The sequence below is a fragment of the Silene latifolia genome, chromosome Y (assembly GCF_048544455.1).
Source record: "Silene latifolia isolate original U9 population chromosome Y, ASM4854445v1, whole genome shotgun sequence".
In the NCBI taxonomy this organism is placed as follows: Eukaryota; Viridiplantae; Streptophyta; class Magnoliopsida; order Caryophyllales; family Caryophyllaceae; genus Silene; species Silene latifolia.
Window position 1 is genome coordinate 225,867,482 of NC_133538.1, and position 22,068 is coordinate 225,889,549.

Genomic DNA, 22,068 nt, shown 5'->3' on the forward strand with positions numbered 1-22,068 from the left:
CATCCCTTATCAAATACTTTTGTTGAGTTCAATCCAAATTTCGAATAAATGTGTCCATGATCCAAACCCACATTAACTTGGGCACGGTGTGGCCAATACATCCCTCATCAACATGAATTCGGTGGATTAACATTCATCACCCACTTCCCCTACGTAACAAGGTTTGTACCCCGGTGGGGCCGAGCGCACTCCCTCGCGAAATAGGTTTTCATGGTTTCTACTATTTGGTAAGGCTATGTCTCAATTGATAGTTTTAGCGAGAGGTCATGTCAATTTATTATCTATCACGTTTTAAGTGAACTAAAGCGGTGAACTACAATAATTTTAATTGACACGGTCGATAAACTCGATAAAAGAAGACAATGCATGTTTTAGTTATGGCGATTTAGCGATGCATGTGACATAAAATAAAATGCAAGCATAAAGATAAATAAATCCTAGTATGGCCTTTCCTAAAATAGAAAAACTCTTAATCTATTACATATTCGGAAACCAACTCCATTGGTCCCTTGAACTTCGGTTGTGGCACGCATCTCGAGGTAACACCGTCTTTATGTATCTCCATTCTTGAAGAAATCCGTCTTTTGGAACTCCGGAATGAATAAAATTACATAATAAATTACATAATTTCCTATTATACATTTGTAACTAAAATAAAATAAATCTATTAAATTACAAAACGGTGATACGAGATCACAATAAAAATTACAACCGAATCGATATTCCCATACATTTCGGGAAATACCAATTAAAATCTAAGGCCATATTAAGTAAAATTACATAATTCAAAATTACATAAATTAAAATTATGACAATCATAAAGAAAAATGCAGTATTATAATATGTATGAACATGCTCAATTTTTATGCTAAATCGCCTTTAAATAGCCAATATCGTATATTACTCGGTTTTTACGGATTTGCGTGATTTCAACATTTTATAATCACAAAAATGCATAAACTCATATTTATGCATAAGTTAATTACCCTAACCTCTTAGGACTCAAAATATAGTCTCCACTAGTAATTTGACCATAATTAACTTTTATTTACAAAATTGTTCATGATTGGACCAAAAATTACAAAAATAAGCTATTGAACTTCAAATAAATCTAAAAATTTCAAATAAATTCAAAATTTGAAATTTAAATTCATGAACATTCTGGAAAAATTCCATGACACTCATAATGTTCAAAATCTTAGGTTAAAAATTTCGAAATTTTTCCGGAAAAACAATGTTGCGGTTTATCGATTTTTAATAAAATAATCATAAAAACATGGAAAAATTATTTTCATTAACTTTTCAATTTTAGATCTGAAAAATATAATAAAATGCAACATTAGATGTTTTTCCTAAGTCATAGATTATGTTTTATTAATTTTCCACTAATAATGTCACTATTTATGCTATTTTTCTTCAAAAATTCATAAATCATCCAAAAAGACTTCTTTATAGCCAATTATTTTACACACATTTGGTAAAATTTCATGTGACAACATATTAATTTTCTATGACCAGATTCGAAATTTAACTCATATTAACCTATTTTTCACCTAAATCCGAATTTAATAATGAAAAATTCATTTTTCGAGCATAACAAGTCCAAAAATTATGAAAATTTACAGGTTATCTCAAAATAATATATGTGACAACATATCCAAAAACCAAGTGAAAATTCGAAGTATAGCTATTTTTAGACCAAAAATGACATTTTTACTCATAAAATCACATTTAAATGTCATTATTATAAAATATGAACAATAAAAATCCGAAAAATTTACCAAAATATCCTAAAACATTTTAGGACCAGAAATATTAACATGCATGTAATAATTTCGTGATATATCATAATAACACAAATTTTTTACAAGTTTTATTTGTTATTCATATAACTCGGAAAAACTTTTAACCAATTTGCATGCAAACAACCGTGGCTCTTGATACCGATTGAAGGAAATGTAGATTCATATACATATTAACATACTCATATATGTCTAAATAATTTGTCATAAAATTAAAACGGATCTTATGCATGCAAACAATAATATAAATAGAGGAGAAATCATGTACTTACAAAATGGATTTCGGCTATTAGGGCACAAGAGAGATCACCTATCTCTCTTGTTCTTGAGCTTTTCCTTTATGGATGAACAAGATCTAAGTATAATATCTCTCCCCAAGCTTTATACCCAAGGCTTAACACTTAATCTAATTAATATTATAAGTACTAGTATAATATTAATTTTAGTAGAAAATTGAACCAAAATATTTATAAAACTCTTATATATTTCGGTTTTATGAGAGAGGAAGAGGAGGATTTTTCTTCTCACTAGAACTTATATTTTTGATGATGGAATAATAGAATGATACACTACACTCATCAAAATAGTGTATGTAGAAAAATATAAGACAAATCCTTGCCTTGCCCTCTTGGAAAACCGGGTAGGAGGAGAAGAGGAGGGAAGAACACCCACCCAATGCATGCCCTTGTTTGTCTTAACAATGCACACTAGGCTTGCAAGCCTATTCTTTTTAGCAATCATTATGTTTACTAATTATAAAATAAACACAATATGTAGCTAAAACTCCTCCAATTTTCGGCACTTTACATAATATGGATCCCATATTATTTTTGTCAATTGTCTATATGTTACATGTCACATGTCACATATATTTGTTATGTATTTTCAACATATTAAAAATCAACGTATTAATAAAATACGTCACATACAAAAATTGACTTAGTAATTTCATAATTACTTGTGCCAAAAATATTTTACCAATTTATAAATCACAACAGATTGTATTTATAATAATTCATTCAATTCCGATTGTTTCTTTAAACAATTATTTCATCCGAGTAATGATACAATTCAATTACTCAGACCGTATCTTATTTAATCACATTTCAATATGATACGTAAATTTTACTTCCAAAATCGTCCGTCAATTTTCAAGTAATTCAATTAACTCGCAACATTATACGATTAATTAAATAATCAATTAAGAGTATTGCCCTTTAGGTATGACCTAGGGGGTCAACTGATCACCACCGTCACACGACAGTAATGTCAAACTCTAGTCAGCCAATCATTACCGATATATGTTGACCAGTTGACAGTAACAATATTACTTCCCAATTGTATTCATTTTAATGAGACTTAAACATGTGATCATCATGATCAATAGTCGTGATCGCATTATTGTCGGAGGACACATATTCCAACACGAAGTTCAACTCACCTATCTCCACACACAAGACACGGGAAAACACGACATCACCATCCTTCCTACTCGAGTCATTACCCCCCGGAAATACCATCCCCCATGTCATCAGCATCACTGTCTACCGCTCTATTCATAACGACTCTTACTACTATCATGCAAACATTGTCATCATCAACTGTAACTCTATATGTATAAATCGACTCCTACAAACTATCATATATAAAACATCAACCTTGCAATACGAATCAGCACAAACAACGATCTCCCATCATATGATAACAACTATCAACCCGAAACATATCTCATATCAACTTCATGCTGCACAACTGACACCACCGTGTTACTCACTAATTCATTCTATTACGACACCTTGCACCACAACTAGCTCTTTAAGACCGTCAATAAAACATACTATCACATTCACTTCAATGGACTAAAGTAACCACTTACACTTCATATAAGCAATGTGATCAAAGTAATAGAAAATTTTGTAATTAAACAACAAGACATTATAAACAAATAACAACATAATTTCAAAATCGGCCTTTTTATTTTGCGACATTACTCTTCCCCACTAAAAAGGAACTTCGTCCCCGAAGTTCACCACCAAAATTAGCACACATATTATCCATTACTTGCTTCATAACATAAATTAGAACCATATTATTTATTATGGACATTACTCGCTAAGCATATACTCGTTAATTTATAAATCATACATAAACCACCTAATAACTAGCCGTCGATAAAGCATGTTAATATCGTGTGCACAAACGTATGAAAAGATGTAACTTCGATGGATAGATAGTAATATGGCATATGTAATATTAAAACAACAAGAAACCGTCACCACTTCACTACTTATGACAAAGAAGCATATAAAACCCAAGCGCAACGTCTAACATATGAAATTAACGGTTCAAAGGTGTTACTACGCACTAATAACCACATTAAACCTCAAACGTGTAATTATAAAACAATTGGACACTTTTAATCTTTGAAAACTTCCTGTAACAGTGCTACTCTATCGAGTATGTAGCGGTACTCGATCGAGTGCCATGCTACGCGATCGAGTAGCCCAGAGATCAGAATGCTTTATTTCTTTCCTCCCTGCAGCTAATCGATAGAGTACGGGGTACTCTGTCGAGTACCTACAGGCCAAAATGCCTTATAAAACCTATCATAAACAAACATATATATACATAGCTGTCACATAGCTTGGGTCGGGATGATTTCCTGACCCCAAAATCAACCCTGCAACAATGTTAAGTAAAAAATCCGGCCTTATGGCCAACAATACAAGTCCATAACCAACGTTTCAACGAAAACAACTACCAAGATCTAACAACACCACCAACATCTACTACCAACGACCATGAACGAAGATAGAAACAAGGAGCATCACTCCTGCTGCTGCTGCTGCTGCTGCTGCTCAACCATCACCTCATCATCACCACCACCACCTCCAGACGTACCCGCTCCTGATGAACCAATACCCGCATCTACTCCTGCTCCGGCTCCCGGACTCACGTACTATGGGGTCAAGGCACCGTAGGCAAAGGACTGAGGTGTCCCCCACGTCGACTGATCCACCCCGTAGGAGCGGAAAACCCCACTATAGTCCCCTACTCCACTCCACCAAACCGGATGCGATCCCGCGGTCCCTATCCCCTGAGTGTACGCCATCTCGTGCATATTCATGAGTGTCAAAGTAGATGACACTCTCTATGCTAAGTAGTTGGATCGCGTCTCCGGGGTGTCAAGGTAAGGGTAGCACGAAAAAGGACGCTGCTACTGCTGAGGTGCTACCGGCTGTGGCCTAGTCTCCGAGGTCCTCTCCCTCACTCGATGGGGTCCTCTCCCCAACCTGGGTCTCTCCACCACAACGGCCGCGTTCTCGCCCTTCGTCGGCTCTGGCATCACCTCGAGAATCGTGTCGTCGATGAGGTAGGTCTGCAGCTGTCGTGGTCTATCAACATCCTCCTCCTCCTCCTCATCATCAGAGTCCACAGACACAACCGCCGGCTCTAAAGGCTCCGTCGGTAGGAGGTGCTCAGGAGCTGGAATCTTCATCCAACTCATGCCCCACACCCTCCAAGCTAGGCTACCGTCAGCCAAATTTCTCAACCATTTCAGGTCGAGATAGTTGTCACGGTCCATGGTAGGTACTGGGGTAGCCAAAGGTACGTAGTCCGAAGAAGCCTCAAAGAAGGTTAGCTTTTCACCTAACCGAGTGGCGATAGCGCCACAGCTCAAGTACCGCGAAGAAGCAGTAGCCATCAAGGCAAGGGCAGCACAGACCATGGGAGGAGCATTAAAGACCACTTTCCTGGCCCGCTCCGGGTTGAGGTAAGACATCAGAAGCAACACCTCATGATTATTCAGTTTACTGATATCCTTTCTGTCATAAAGGAGGTTCAAAAGAGAACGGAGAAAGACCCTCAAGGTAACATGCTGAACATCATTAATCAGCATGTTGCTTAAGGTGGGAGCTGGCTTTCCGGTCAAGCAAGGCATTAGGCGGCAGACACCGCACACAACAGGTATATCAGTGATAGAATCCTTGGGAGGCTTGGCCAACCTAAGGTGAGACGCAAACAGATCCATAATTAACAGAAAACTGGTGTTCATCAACCGAAACTCAACGGTCTGGGCAGCTGGGTCATAACTAAAGGAGCTCATAAACTCCAAGGTAAGAAAAGGATAAGAGTGTTTCCTCAGCCTATACAAACCTGTAAAGCCCAAAGTCTCGAATATGTGATGGACATCCGTCTCTATTCCCAAATCCTCCAACAGTGTAGTATCTATACACCTCGTTGGTCTCATCTTGCGTTTTTGCAATTCTATAAAACGCTCTCTCTGTTTGAAATCTACAAACACAACAGAAGGGTACTCCGGAACTGCAGGTACCACGGGTCCACTCCCTTCCCCCATCTCAGGTTGGGTAACCCTCCCCCTTTTACTTTGACGGGTCCCAACGTTCGGTCTCGGCATCTGTTCCAGCATATGACTTAAGCAACTTACATAAACATGTAAAGCATCTACTTCACGCAATTTGGACCTTACATACATAGCTAAGTACACAAATTCATCAACAAGTTCGACATGTGAAGCACATAATTCATGCTATTAACTTTGAACACTCAGCTAGGTACACACATTCACCAACAGTTTCCCAAATTTGACACATAACTTCAGTTTAGAGCAATTGATAGACAATAGTTGTGAAAAATTTATCATGGAAAACACACATACCCAACCAATTCCAACATCCTAGCATGATTCTAAGGTTACTCTATACACCCATGTAATAACATGTGAAGCATTCGTACTAGCTCAGGGAAAACTAATTTAGGACATATCATCACCACCTTCAATATTAGAAACAAATAACTCAATTAAACTTGTCAGACGGTCTCTACAGCTGTAATTATTTTGACATATTCTTCATCATTTAACATCACTACTATCATATTGAAGTTCAACCTTTACCTAAGCAGTCATATACAACACCAAATTCCAAATATAGCAACCGAATTTCCACTTGGGGCACTTTTAAGACAGAGTTTTAAGGCAACTTTTTAAGGTGATAATCATCAAAATTCATTCTTCAACATGATATTAACAATGTATAGTACTCAATTCCATCATCTAATCCATGTAAAACAATCAAAATCAATTTCGATTTTTGTAAACCCTATAAATTTTGGTTTCAACTTGGCAAATTTCTAGTCTATTCTACAGCAATTAATCACTAATAATCACGGAAGGGAAACATGTGAATCATATTTCAACAATTAAAAGCAACAAATTGATCATATGAATCGAAATTTTCGGGTTATACAATCATCCTCAACAAATTTAAAGCATAAAGACATGTAAATAGGGAAGAAATCATACCTTGGTTAAGTAGAAAAGTAAAGGAACGGAATTAAGCAAAGGAAATAACCCCAAATCAACCACTACCAACACAAGATATGAGAGATTTTTGAGGATTTGAGAGCTTAGGTCACGAAAAGAAGTGGAAGGAATGAGAAGAATAGGAAGAATAGGGGTTTTAAGAAACCCGCAGAAACCCGCAAGATTCACTGTACAGTAACCTACTCGATCGAGTGTCTTGAGTACTCGATCGAGTACCACCCTACTCGATCGAGTAGGTGCTATTTCGTCGAGTATCTGCAGAAATTTTTCCACATCCCGACGTCATAGCTTCCTTACTAGATCGAGTGAGGTCTACTCGGTCTATTAAACACTCGCACTCGGTCAAGTATGGTTAAGTACTCGGTCAGAAGTACGAAGTAAATCGAAGATTCCTGCAAAAACAACATCGCGTGTCGATTCCAAACTAAGTTCGGGATTCGGCACTAATTATCAAGCTCATTCCTGCATTACTATTATTACTAAGCATACCATATCGTCAAACAAATAAGGTTTATTCCACCTTACGCTACACAAATTACCCAACTCGGTTTACTTTCTACCGAATCATTCATAAACATAATCACGTCATCATATTACACTTAAATTTACTTTACACATTACTACCAAATTCGTGTTCACTTCAACTTGAAGCATATAATTAACATTACTCCATTCTTTCATTTAACATATAATTACACACTCCTCATAACAAATTAATCTATCATGTTCCAAATTCAATCATAAGCAAATCATCTTACACAAATCAATTATTACGCAGCGGAAAAATTTGAACCAATAAACAAGGCCTATACGCATTACTATATGCTATGTTTCATATTATAACTCAACAATTCTATAACTATCATTATTGTAATTACGGTAGGATTTATAAACTCGTATATGACTACCGTCATCCTCAACTTATACCAAACACCAACATGTTCACTTTTCATGTCACGACATGCACTTCCACATTTTCACGCATCTCTATCACGTAAACTTTTGTCACATATCTCATAACCATCGTATAGGCTCACTAATCGTGCCAAAAACTTCACTAATTCCACCAACGATTACCATACACGGCCCAAATACCACTATCACACCTCTATTAACTCTAACAAAGACTCAACCAGAGGTAGCTCCGGCACAATTAACATACACATCACACATATACACACAGACTCCACATTCCCATACCATGTGGCTGGCTTAAGTGTCATGGGGCCGAGATTTTGAAATGAGGGCGCCTACTCACCCAAAACCTAGCATCAGCTGGGGCTCCCATCACACATACACCAGGTTCATTTTATTAGACTCCCTACGTTCATTATTTTTATTTGTTACAGGTTCCAAAATCGTCGCTCTGATACCACTTTGTAACACCCCCATATTCAGAGGAGCCTTAACTAGGCCTTCCTTAGCCATTAAGGGCATTACCATCTCGGTTGCCCGAGGATAGTAATAATCAAATGTCGATAAGACAACTATTATGTTATAATCCAAGTGAATTAAAATCAACAACGATATAAAAGATACAACTCAAAGTCTACTCTCTAAAGCTATCGAATCTCGTGAAGACTCATCCCTGTCCGGACTCCAGCTATCAACAACATCAACACCTGCTAAGACCGACTGCTCACCATAAGGGATCACGGCAGACACATAACAAACAAAACAACCACACAAGGTCAGTACTGAGATGAGACACGACAAAATCAACAACAACTATCAACACCATACGACGCTATCAATCTCACACACAATCACAATAATCCAACCAACCTCTGTCACTGACTGTCCACTAGACCAGCCCTGCCAGTGGGGGACCGCAGCCGTACCCACCAAATCCCCGCTCATCTTACCGAGCGATAACCCTGTCCATTAATGTGCACATCTCCTTTCGTGACGGGTTCCACGAAGGCGTGAAGCCACTCCCGCAAGTGACCCCACTCAGCCGAGGATGCACCTCGCGAACCAGAGACAAACATTCACAGACAGCTGAAACGTAACAACCAACAAATTGTATGTACCAACCAACTACATCATACATGCTGCCACACAACGCAGCCATAACGCAACAACAAAGATACGACGATCGACACACTAGACTATCTACAGAAACTGAATAGGCGAACCTACCTTTAAGCAAGTGTAACCAATCCATGCCAACATATGACATATCCAACAATCAAGCAAAGTCTATAACCACAACACAACATCTATTACTACCAAGCAAACCCTAACTGCAAAGATGAGGATACGGATGATGATTATGACATACCTATAAGGAGAAACCCGACAAAAGACCGCTACCCGACTCAAGTACGCTCTCCTAAGGCACAAGGATCCTCAAAAGGCTTCCATGGAGGTTTTATGGTGAAGGGGAGGGAAAGAGGCGACCAAAGGATAGGAGGAAAGTGGCGGAAATGATTTGCGGATTTAACAAAACGCGATTAAAAATCCTCGCTGAAAACTCAATACTCGATCGAGTACCCAACATACTCAATCGAGTGTCCCCCTACTCGATCGAGTAACCTAGCTACTCTATCGAGTACCACTCTTAACACGTAACTCAAGATAGTTTTGGCACGTACTTCTAAGAGTTATTCCCGCTCCCAAGGTCAGTCAACGCTGGTCAAAGGGTCTCTAAAAGGGCGGGTATTACAGATCGTCCCACTATTATCACAATAGAGAGTGATGGGATCATTGGTGGTAGGTACTACTCTTAGACCTTCCGTGAATTGCTTGATCCATACAGCTTCCTTGGCAGCTTCTGATGCCTCAATGCACTCAGCCTCCGTTGTTGAATCCGCAGTCACAGCTTCCTTGAAGCTTCTCCAGCTAACAGCACCACCATTGAGCATGAAAACGAAACTAACTTGTGATTTCATGTCATCTCTATCCGTTTGGAAACTTAAGTCCGTGTAACCATTAACACGGAGCTTGGTGTCTCCTCCAAACACTAAGATAGAATCCTTAGTTCTTCTCAAATACTTAAGGATGTTCTTGACGGCTATCCAGTGACTCTCATCTGGATTTCCTTGATATCTACTCGTCATGCTCAAGGCATACGAGACATCAGGACATGTGCATATCATGGCGTACATGATTGATCCAACAACGGAAGCATAAGGGATCAACTTCATGCGTTCAACATCATGGGGTTCGGTGGGCGATTGAGACTTGCTCTATATTGTCCCAGTTACCATTGGTACCAATCCCCTTTTTTATTTGTCCATGCTGGAACGTCGAAGAATCTTATCAACATAAGAATCTTGACTTAGTGCCAATATCCTCTTGGATCTATCTCTATGGATCCGGATACCTAATATGTGTTGTGCTTCTCCTAAATCCTTCATTTGGAAATGGTTACCAAACCACTTATTAACAGAAGACAACATTGGAATGTCATTTCCAATGAGTAGTATGTCATCGACATAGAAAATTAGCAGCACAACAATGCTCCCACTGAATTTCATGTATAAACATGGTTCCTCAACACTTCGAGTGAAACCATTCTCTTTTATCGCATGATCGAATCGATGATTCCAACTTCTAGATGCTTGCTTAAGACTATAAATGGATCTCTTAAGTTTGCACACTTTGTTAGGATTTTTAGGATCGACAAAACCTTCGGGCTGTATCATGTACACCTCCTCTTCTAAATGCCCATTTAGAAAAGTAGTTTTGACATCCATTTGCCATATTTCATAATCATGAAATGCGGCAATCGCTAACAAAATCCGTATGGATCTTAGCATGGCTACGGGGGTGAAGGTTTCATAATAATGAAGACCTTGGACTTGGGTAAATCCTTTTGCCACTAGCCTAGCTTTGTAAACATCATCATGTCCTTCTATGCCATTCTTGACCTTGAAAATCCATTTGCATTGAAGAGGTCTTTCCCCTTTAGGCAAATCCACCAAGTTCCAAACTTGGTTTTCATGCATAGAATCCATCTCGGACTTCATGGCTTCAAGCCATAAGGAGGAATTTGGACTACAGATTGCGGCCTTGTAGGTGGCAGGCTCGTCACTTTCTAAAAGCAACACATCGAGTGTTCCATTTTCTTCGATAACTCCCACATATCGATCGGGATGGCGAACTACTCGGCCCGTTCTTCTAAGTGGAGGAGGGACAATGGCGTTAGAAGACAAAGGAACATCTTCTTGTGTCTCTACATCGGTTTGTGGCTCTTGAACTTCATCAAGTTCAAAATTTCTCCCACTCTGTCTCTTAGAAATAAATTCTCTTTCTAAGAAGACAGCAGATGTGACCATAATTAGAGCATATTTAGTCCCCGAATTAGCCTTGTTCCCATGCTTTTTAGTGCATATTTGGGTCATTTATTGTATTTAGTTCTTTGTTTTGCATATTCTTTGAGGTTTTGTGTCCTTGGTAGGAAAGGAGTGCAAACCTTGCATTTTCATGGCAAAATGAGGCTAAATTGATTGAATTCAATGACCAAGCATCAAGGAGAGACAAGATTAGAAGGCCTTTGTACATACTATAGTAGATGGCCAATTATGAGAAAAGATCCTTGCATCCCCGAGGAAATCCTCAAGGATTTTATGAAGAAAAAGGAAGAAAAGAAGAAGGAAAGAAACTGCCTAACAATCCGTGCGTCTTCCCCTGAAGACGCCCGTTCACCACCCACAACCCGTGCGTCTCCCTCAGCTGGACGCCCGGGCAAAAGCTCCAGAAGACGCCCGTCTTCACCTTCTGGATGCCCGTCCAGAAGATGCCAAATCTGCCCGTCCCCGTGCTAAACACGCCTGGATTCTCAGACAGTCCCATTTCGTCTTCTTCAAGCTTCAAGGAAGGATGCACATCTTTTTCTAGAGACCAGAGTCTCCCAACAGATCGGAGTCTCCCTAAAGAGACCGGCGATTCCTCAACAAGGGACTTAATCGTCATTTAAGCCCTTAGTTAACCCTAATTCATGCACCTAATCCCCACTATAAATACCCCATTAGTCTAATTAGAAGAGCATGTTCTTCTTAGCGATCTTTAGTGTAGTTAATATAATTCAATTCTCTATTTAATCTTGTAATCTACATTTAATCAAGTTTTTATACAAGTTTTATTTCCTTAATCTCTCTCTTGTTCATCCTTTATTTTGGGTAATTGAAGATTATTCGGGTTATTATTAAGAGATTGACAATCTCTCAATCAAGCATCAAGTACTTCTTTTATTCTTTGCTTTGTTATTGGAATCATTAGTAGGTATACTTCTCTTAATCCCTTTTTAATTATTGTTAATCACTTTCATTTATTCTTCATGTTTCGCTTTGTTGGTATGATTGACAACCTTGCTAGCATGCTCAACATGATAATGAGTGAGTAGTTTCCTTAGCTAGGGTTAATGGGTAATTAGGGGAAACCAAGATGGGGATTGATTCATGCTTAAATTAATATGCTTTCATAGTTTATTTGCTTGCTTGTTGTGATCTCAACTTATGCACATGTTATGTTTGATGAAATGTGAGCCTATGAATCCTTGCATTTTTTACCCATCACCTATCTTTTAAATGAGACTTGTAAGACAAAAACCAACTGGAGTCTCATTAGACCATGCATATTGTTGAGTAGGGAAGATTAAGTCGACTTGTAGGTGTTGTACAATCTAATCGATTCGGCTCCGGGACCGAAAATTTCCTAGGATTTTAAGACATAAACCAACTCGGTCCATCACAATAATAATTGCTTGCTTATAACTTAAGAATATGTTTGTATGATCAATTTCCCTGAATCCCCTATGACCCCATGACACCCTAGTTCCTTTTATCAATTGTTTACATCACTTTTAATTCATCTTGCTTGTTTACTTTCATTGCTATTTAGTTTAGTGATCTTCTACTTCAAACCCCAATTGTGACACCCTTTCACTAGTTGCAATAGAAATCTCATATCAATTCCCGTCCCTTGGGATCCGACCTTTACTTGTCTCTTTACTAATTGTAGAGTTGTTTGTGAAGTTATAAATTGTGTTTTGGTCTAGGTGCTCCTAACGACAAGTACTGAAAAACTAAACCCCACGAGGGAATCACACCGACCAAAAATGGCGCCGTTGCCGGGGACGGTGTTAACTTGATTTAGATTTTATTATATTGTTATTACTTGTGTCATTCTTTGCCTTGGGGAAGTAAAACTCCTCAAGGTTTGTTCTAATTGTTTTCGAGTTGTTTGATATTTTGCATGTCTAGAAGATCACAAGGTAACTTGTTACCCTTTGATCACGAAATTGAAAGGACTTTGACAACCAATAGATGACTTGCTAGGAGAACTTTGAGAGGTATTGGTGAGGTTGTAGATATTCAACCAAATACTATTGAGTTGATCAACCCTTTTGCAAGAGAAGGTGAGGAGAACCCAACACAAAATCCAACACAAAATCAACCCACCATGCCTAAGTTTTCATCACATTCCGTACCCACCGAGGAGAACCTACCCAATGGTACTCCTACACCACAACATCTAACCGGAAATTTTATTGCCAAATCCGCATTTATCCAATTAGTCGAAAGAAGCCAATTTGGAGGGATGCCTAGTGAAGACCCTCATTCTCATATGGAGACTTTTTCTGACTATTGTGATGCGATTTCTCAAACCGGTGTAACTCAAGACCAAATTCGATGGGTCTTATTTCCTTTTTCTCTAATTGGCACCGCGAAACAATGGTTGAATGGCCTTGATAAGGCTACTCTCGAAATTGATTCTTGGAAAAAGTTGGCTCTAGCTTTCTACAAAAAGTTCTATCCACCGGAAAAGACTAACATGCTAAGAGCTCAAATTACGGGCTTTAATCAAAGGGATGAAGAATCTTTGTATGAAGCTTGGGAGCGATTCAAGGGAATTTGTCGCTCATGTCCTCACCATGGACTTAGCGAGTGGTTCTTGGTACAACAATTTTGGAACGGTCTTTATGAAGATTCAAGGAACATTCTCAACATGGGATCAAATGGAATGTTCACTGAAGTTGATGACAATCAAACTTGGAACAACATTGAGGAAATGGCGGTTTATAACTCACAATATAGTAGACCTCGCAAGGCTACTAGAGAAGGAAAGCATGAAGTGGACTCCATTACTCAATTGGGTGCTCAACTTAGTGCTCACATTGATACCATCAATTTGAAGTTTGAAAAAGGTATGGCTATACTTGAAGAAGCCTCAAAATCACCAAAGCATCATGTTAATGCCATGACGGCATCTTCATCAATCCCAAGTGGGATATGTGAGAATTGTGGAACTTTGGGACATGACCAAAGTGAATGTAGGGGAACAAATGAACAAGTGAATGCTTTCCAAGCATATAAGAGTGGAACCCCTTATTCAAACTATTACAATGAAAACACCAAATTCCATCCAAATCTCTCATACAAAAGCTAAATTGTTCAAAACCCTCAACCAACGTACACCCTACCTCCCATGAGAAACCAAAATCAAAGACCCTTTTACAACGAAAACCAAGGTTACCAAAATCAAACTCCATACAATCAACAAAATGACCAAGGTTTTGATGTTCAAAAAGCGGTCCTCCAAATGCAAAAGAATCAACAAGAGTTTTTCACTCACCATCAACAACATTCTAGCTCACACCAAAATGTTGGAAACCCAATTGACCCAACTAGCATCTTCAAGCTCACAAAGACAAAAGGGGCAATTACCACCTCAAATTAATCCCCCAAGACATGAAACGGTTAGTGCCATTCACTTGAGGAGTGGTACAAGGTATGAAGCATCGAAGAAGTAAGTTGAGGATGAAGTTGTGGAAGCTAGTGATAAAGAAGAAATTGTGTAAAACTCCAAAGATGGAGAACCATCAAAAGATGAAATTTCAAAGAAAAATGAAGACAAGGTCAAGGAGAAGGAGCCCATTGTGATTAGACATCCTTTTCCGAGTCGTCAAGCCAAGCCCAAATTTGATGACCAACTTGGAAAATTTATGGAAATTGTGAAGAATTTGGAAGTCTCAATTCCTTTCACGGAATTAATCAATCACGTGCCGGCCTATGCAAAATACATGAAAGACATCCTCACAATGAAGAAGTCGATCCGGAAGCTTGAGACTATCGCCTTCACTAAGGTGAGTAGTGCAATACTTCAAGGGAGTTTACCTCCAAAACTCAAAGATCCGGGAAGCTTCTCAATACCATGTACCATTGGCGACACCACGATCAACAAATCCTTATGTGATCTAGGGGCTAGTGTGAGTGTTATGCTGTACTCGGTGAGTAAAAGGTTGGGGATGGGAGAGCTTAAATGCACCAATATCACACTCCAAATGGCCGATATATCGACGAAGACACCATTAGGGATATGGGAAGATGTTCCCGTAAGAGTTGGGAAATTTTTCATCCCGGTGGACTTTGCCATTTTTAAGATGGAAGAAGATTCCAACATTCCAATCATTCTAGGAAGACCTTTCTTACACACCGCGGGTGCGGTGATTGATGTGAAGCATGGAGAGCTCACTCTAGACGTGGGAGATGAAAGCATAACTTTCAATCTTGACAAGACCATGAGAGCTCCCCGTTTGCATGAACCATGTTTTATGGTTGATCATTATAGCCGGAAGGATGATAGGAAGAAGTTGGAATTCCAATGGAAAAAGAAAATTGAGGATGCTCCATTCAAAGAGCAAGTGAATTGTAACAAAGAGAGCTTGAAAAGCTCATCAAAGTCAAGCAATGAAGAGGATGGCCTCATTGGCCAAGATAAGGAAATGGGAGAGTCGTCTCTATCAACTCAAGAGATCTTTAGTGATCATGTAGATGAAGTTTGTGGTCTTTGGGACGATGAGTTTGAAGGGATTTTCAATCTCTATATTGGTAATGTTATCGATCAAGACCGACAGCAAGGGCAAAGGTCTATTGAAGATCTTTATCATGATAATGAACAAGCTTTTGATTACTTCTTTAAGGTGTTGAGCAACATCAACAACACCTTGGACATGCCCCCATGACATCTCACTAAGGATGAGAGTTTGGTGGAGTCCTCCCTAAACCACCATTTGTAAATATTTCTAACTCCCTAACTCGCATTTTAATTCTTACATTGCATTTTTGCCATTTTTGGATTTTTATGCCTTGATCAAGATAATTATCATTTTTGAGAGAAGTGAGGGAGGGACTAATGATTCAATTGATGTGTAGTGCTTTAGCTTAGTGTGGGGATAGCAATTCCCTAGGCTATTCATGACTTAGTAGTGCCCCTATCATGAAGAACACGGGATTTGAAGAATGAAAAATGACAAGTGCACGGATGGAACTGAATTAGGGTAAAACAGGTAGAATCCGAGCGTCTTCTTGGAAATCCGCCCGTCTTCAGGCAATCCGGGCGTCTTTGTCAAAATCCGCCCGTACTTCTGAGCTGAAAATTGAAATTTTGGGACTGTCGAAGAATCCGAGCGTCCTGGTAGAGAAGATGCTGGTCTTCAGAAATCCGCCCGTCTTGGAAGGAAAGACGCCCGTCTTTTTGCCTGTGAAAAACAAGAAATCTCACTGTCTGAGAATCCGCCCGTCTTCAGCAGAAGACGCCCGTCCTGCGGTCGATAAATCCGAGCGTCTTTGCTGAAAGATGCCCGTCTTTAGGCGAGAATCCTGAACAAAAAAGGCAGAATCAGAGCGTCCCGAAGGAAAGACGCCCGTCTTCCCCTGCAATTCAAAAAATCTTCCGGTATTTTAAATACCCCCCTCCCACATTCATTTCTTTATTCCTTCATTCAAAACACTACCCATAAACCCCAAAACTCAAAACCCTCATCCTCTCCATCACCAAAACAAGATTTCCTCAACCAAATTCAACAAAATCAAATCCAAACTTCCTTTTAACAACAATTAATCACTCATCTTCCAACAAAAATCAAACCAAGCACCAAAATCGTCAACCTTTGAGTCGATTTTTGAAATTATAAAGGCAAAGCCTTTAATCTTAAAACCGATTTGGGTATACTTGGAAATTGAAGATTTTCACTCTTTTATTGGTTAAATCATCAATGGCAAGAACAAAAGGATCAACAAAGGCATCTAAGGCAAAGGCACTCTCAAAAAGACAAAAGTGTCTTCAAGCAAAGAAAGCCTCATTGGCTATGGCGGTAGCTAGTTCAAACTTGGAAGTTCAACAACAACAACCTCCCTTGGAAGCAACAACATCAACAACTCCGGAAATTGCTCAATTATCAAACTATCTGGAGGTAGTTTTCATTTGTAACTCCCATAGGGAAACATTTGCCAAGTATGCTAGAAAATCCTTTCTATCCACCAAATTCATATGTGAAGATGCCTTGAACAAATTGGGTGTCCTTGAACAAACGAAAGCCTTCTTTGAAGCCATGTGGTTGGGAAAATTGTTTGCTACAAGAGAATTGACATACTTCTCCCTTACCTTAGAATTCTTGAGTTCTTTGAAAGTTACTAAGGTAGAGACTAGAGAAAACATCAAGTTCCGCCTTGCTAATGTGAGTAGGCGCATCACCTTTGATGAATTGGGTAAAGTATTGGGTCTTAGTGATTCACCTAGTTATTACAAGAATCTTGAAAAGTATGACCCCGCTCCTCTTTGGGAGGCGATGTCCGGGAGAAAATTTGAGAACTATCATGCTACTCGCACTCTATTAGTCCACCATCCGGGCATTAAAGTGTGGCACAAGGTCATCGGGAATAATATCATTGAAAGAAAAGACACTAACCAATTTACCAAGCTCGATTATGTTCTTCTTGAGTCGGCCTTAAATATTGGAAAGGAATTCACCAAGCCTTATTCCCTTCAACTAGCCAGACAAGGGAATTCACTATAACCCTGACAAGGGGTGGACAATTCCTATCGCACTTATTCCCTTCAACTAGCCACAGCCATCATAACCCAAAATATGCCCATTTGACCCCATTTACGAAGGTCGTAGTAACATAAATCAAAATTAATCTGAAATTGTGCCACCTTAGGCGAACAGTCTTTAGTCAAAAGAATCGACTCATTAGAATACTATAGTAGCTCTCGCCACGACCAGGCTATATAAATTTGCGAGAACTCTATAAGCGGTCATAAGGCCCGACAAAGTGTTCCTAACAGTCTGCCTATGTGATCGACTAGTCATCTCACATGATTCCATGGCACTTGAACTTGCCATCAATCGCATCACACTCTAGTCACTTCGAGACGTCACCTCATACAAGTGACTATGGGCGAATACTATGTTAATCCGTGTTCACTTTAACGGGGTTCAATTTTTACTACAACCCGTTTGGATGTAACAATGTATAAACAAAAGATAAAAGACAAATGTGATTATGGACATGAACAAAAACAACACTTTTAATTTCATTTCAAAATCTAACACAAACTAGGTACACGTTTAAGACCCATGGACACCATATGTCCATTGTGTTTAGCCTGCAATAAAGGCCTGGTGAGCGGATCGGCTATGTTGTCATCCGTCCAAACCTTACATATCGCAATTTCCTTTCTTTCAATGAAATCTCTAATTACATGATATTTTATATGTACATGTTTAGATCTATTACTAGACTTTGGCTCTTTAGCTTGGAAGATCGTCCCACTATTTTCACAATAGAGAGTTATGGGATCATTGGTGGTAGGTACTACTCTTAGACCTTCCGTGAATTGCTTGATCCATACAGCTTCTTTGGCAGCTTCTGATGCCGCAATGTACTCAGCCTCCGTTGTTCAATCCGCAGTCACAACTTCCTTGAAGCTTCTCCAGCTAACAGCACCATCATTGAGCATGAAAACGAAACCAGCTTGTGATTTCATGTCATCTCTATCCGTTTGGAAATTTGAGTCCGTGTAACCATTAACACGGAGCTCGGTGTCTCCTCCAAACACTAAGATAGAATCCTTAGTTCTTCTCAAGTAGTTAAGGATGTTCTTGACGGCTATCCAGTGACTCTCATCTGGTTTTCCTTGATATCTACTCGTCATGCTCAAGGCATATGAGACATCAGGACTTGTGCATATCATGGCGTACATGATTGATCCAACAACGGAAGCATAAGGGATCAACTTCATGCGTTCAACATCATGGGATTCGGTGGGTGATTGAGACTTGCTCAATATTGTCCTAGTTACCATTGGTACCAATCCCCTTTTTTATTTGTCCATGCTGAAACGTCGAAGAATCTTATCAACATAAGATTCTTGACTTAGTGCCAATATCCTCTTGGATCTATCTCTATGGATCCGGATACCTAATATGCGTTGTGCCTCTCCTAAATCCTTAATTTGGAAATGGTTACCTAACCACTTCTTAACAGAAGACAACATTGGATTGTCATTTCCAATGAGTAGTATGTCATTGACATACAAGATTAGGAGCACAACATTGCTCCCACTGAATTTCATGTATAAACATGGTTCCTCAACACTTCGAGTGAAACCATTCTCTTTTATCACATGATCGAATTGATGATTCCAATTTCTAGATGCTTGCTTAAGACCATAAATGGTTCTCTTAAGTTTGCACACTTTGTTAGGATTTTTAGGATCGACAAAACCTTCGGGTTGTATCATGTACACCTCCTCTTCTAAATGCCCATTTAGAAAAGCGGTTTTGACATCCATTTGCCATATTTCATAATCATGAAATGCGGCAATCGCTAACAAAATTCGTATGGATCTTAGCATGGCTACGGGGGCGAAGGTTTCATCATAATGAAGACCTTGGACTTGGGTAAATCCTTTTGCCACTAACCTAGCTTTGTAAACATCATCATGTCCTTCTATGCCATTCTTGACCTTGAAAATCCATTTGCATTGAAGAGGTCTTGCCCCTTTAGGAAAATCCACCAAGTTCCAAACTTGGTTTTCATGCATAGAATCCATCTCGGACTTCATGGCTTCAAGCCATAAGGAGGAATTTGGACTAGTGATTGCGGCCTTGTAGGTGGCGGGCTCGTCACTTTCTGAAAGCAACACATCGAGTGTTCCATCTTCTTCGATAAGTCCCACATATCGATCGGGACGGCAAATTACTCGGCCCGTACTTCTAAGTGGAGGAGGGACAACTGCGTTAGAAGATGAAGGAACATCTTCTTGTGTCTCTACTTCGGTTTGTGGCTCTTGAACTTCATCAAGTTCAAAATTTCTCCCACTCTGTCTCTTAGAAATAAATTCTCTTTCTAAGAAGACAGCTGATGTGACCATAATTAGAGCATATTTAGTCCCCGAATTAGCCTTGTTCCCATGCTTTTTAGTGCATATTTGGGTCATTTATTGTCTTTAGTTCTTTGTTTTGCATATTCTTTGAGGTTTTGTGTCCTTGGTAGGAATGGAGTGCAAACCTTGCATTTTCATGGCAAAATGAGGCTAAATTGATTGATTAAATGACCAAGCATCAAGGAAAGACAAGATTAGAAGGACTTTGTACATACTATAGTAGATGGGCAATGATGAGAAAAGATCCTTGCATCCCCGAGGAAATCCTCAAGGATTTTATGAAGAAAAAGGAAGAAAAGAAGAAGGAAAGAAACTGCCTAACAATCCGTGCGTTTTCCCCTGAAGACGCCCATCCAGCACCCACAACCCGTGCGTCTTCCTCAGCTGGACGCCCGGGCAAAAGCTCCAGAAGACGCCCGTCTTCACCTTCTGGACGCCCGTCCAGAAGCTGCCAGATCCGCCCGTCCCGTGCTAAAGACGCCCGGATTCTCAGACAGTCCCATTTCGTCTTCTTCAATCTTCAAGGAGGGATGCACATCTTTTTCTAGAGACCGGAGTATCTCTAGAGACCGGAGTCTCTCTAAAGAGACCGGCGATTCCTCAACAAGGGACTTAATCATCATTTAAGCCCTTAGTTAACCCTAATTCATGCACCTAATCCCCACTATAAATACCCTATTAGTCTAATTATAAGAGCATGTTCTTCTTAGCAATCTTTAGTGTAGTTAATATCAATCAAATCTCTCTTTAATCTTGTAATCAACATTTAATCAAGTTTTATTTCCTTAATCTCTCTCTTGTTCATCCTTTATTTTAGGTAATTGAAGATTATTTGGGTTATTATTGGGAGATTGACAACCTCTCAATCAAGCATCAAGTACTTCTTTTATTATTTGCTTTGTTATTGGAATAATTAGTAGGTATACTTCTCTTAATCCCTTTTTTAATTATTGTTAATCACTTTCATTTATTCATCATGTTTCATTTTCTTGGTATGATTGACAACCTTTCTAGCATGTTCAACGTGATAATGAGTGAGTAGTTTCCTTAGCTAGGGTTAATGGGTAATTAGAGGAAACCAATATGGGGAATGATTCATGCTTAAATTAATATGCTTTCATACTTTATTTGCTTGCTTGTTGTGATATCAACTTATGAACATGTTATGTTTGATGAAATATGAGCCTATGAATCCTTGCATTTTTTACCCATCACCTATCTTTTCAATGAGACTTGTAAGACATAAACCAACTCGAGTTTCATTAGACCATGCATATTGTTGAGTAGGGAAGATTAAGTCGACTTGTAGGTGTTGTACAATCTAATCGATTCGGCTCCGGGACCCATATTTTCCTAGGATTGTAAGACATAAACCAACTCGATCCATCACAACAATAATTGCTTGCTTATAACTTGAAAATATGTTTGTATGATCAATTCCCCTGAATCCCCTATGACCCCATGACACCCTAGTGCCTTTTATCAATTGTTTACATCCCTTTTAATTCATCTTGCTTGTTTACTTTCATTGCTATTTAGTTTATTGATCTTCTACTTCAAACCCCAATTGTGACACCCCTTAGACACCACTAGTTGCAATTGAAATCTCATCTCAATTCCCGTCCCTTGGGATCCGACCTTTACTTGCCTCTTTACTAATTGTAGAGTTGTTTGTGAAGTTATAAATTGAGTTTTGGTCTAGGTGCTCCTAACGACAAGTACTGAAAATCTAAACCCCAC

General features: G+C 39.1%; 1 non-coding gene across 1 annotated transcript; it reads right to left on the reverse strand.

Moving 5' to 3' along the window:
• Positions 1-13,929: 13,929 nt before the first annotated feature.
• Positions 13,930-14,036, reverse strand: LOC141637067 (small nucleolar RNA R71). The gene has a single exon (XR_012541630.1). It is a non-coding gene; the product is annotated as a small nucleolar RNA R71 (small nucleolar RNA).
• Between the last annotated feature and the right edge of the window lie 8,032 nt (positions 14,037-22,068).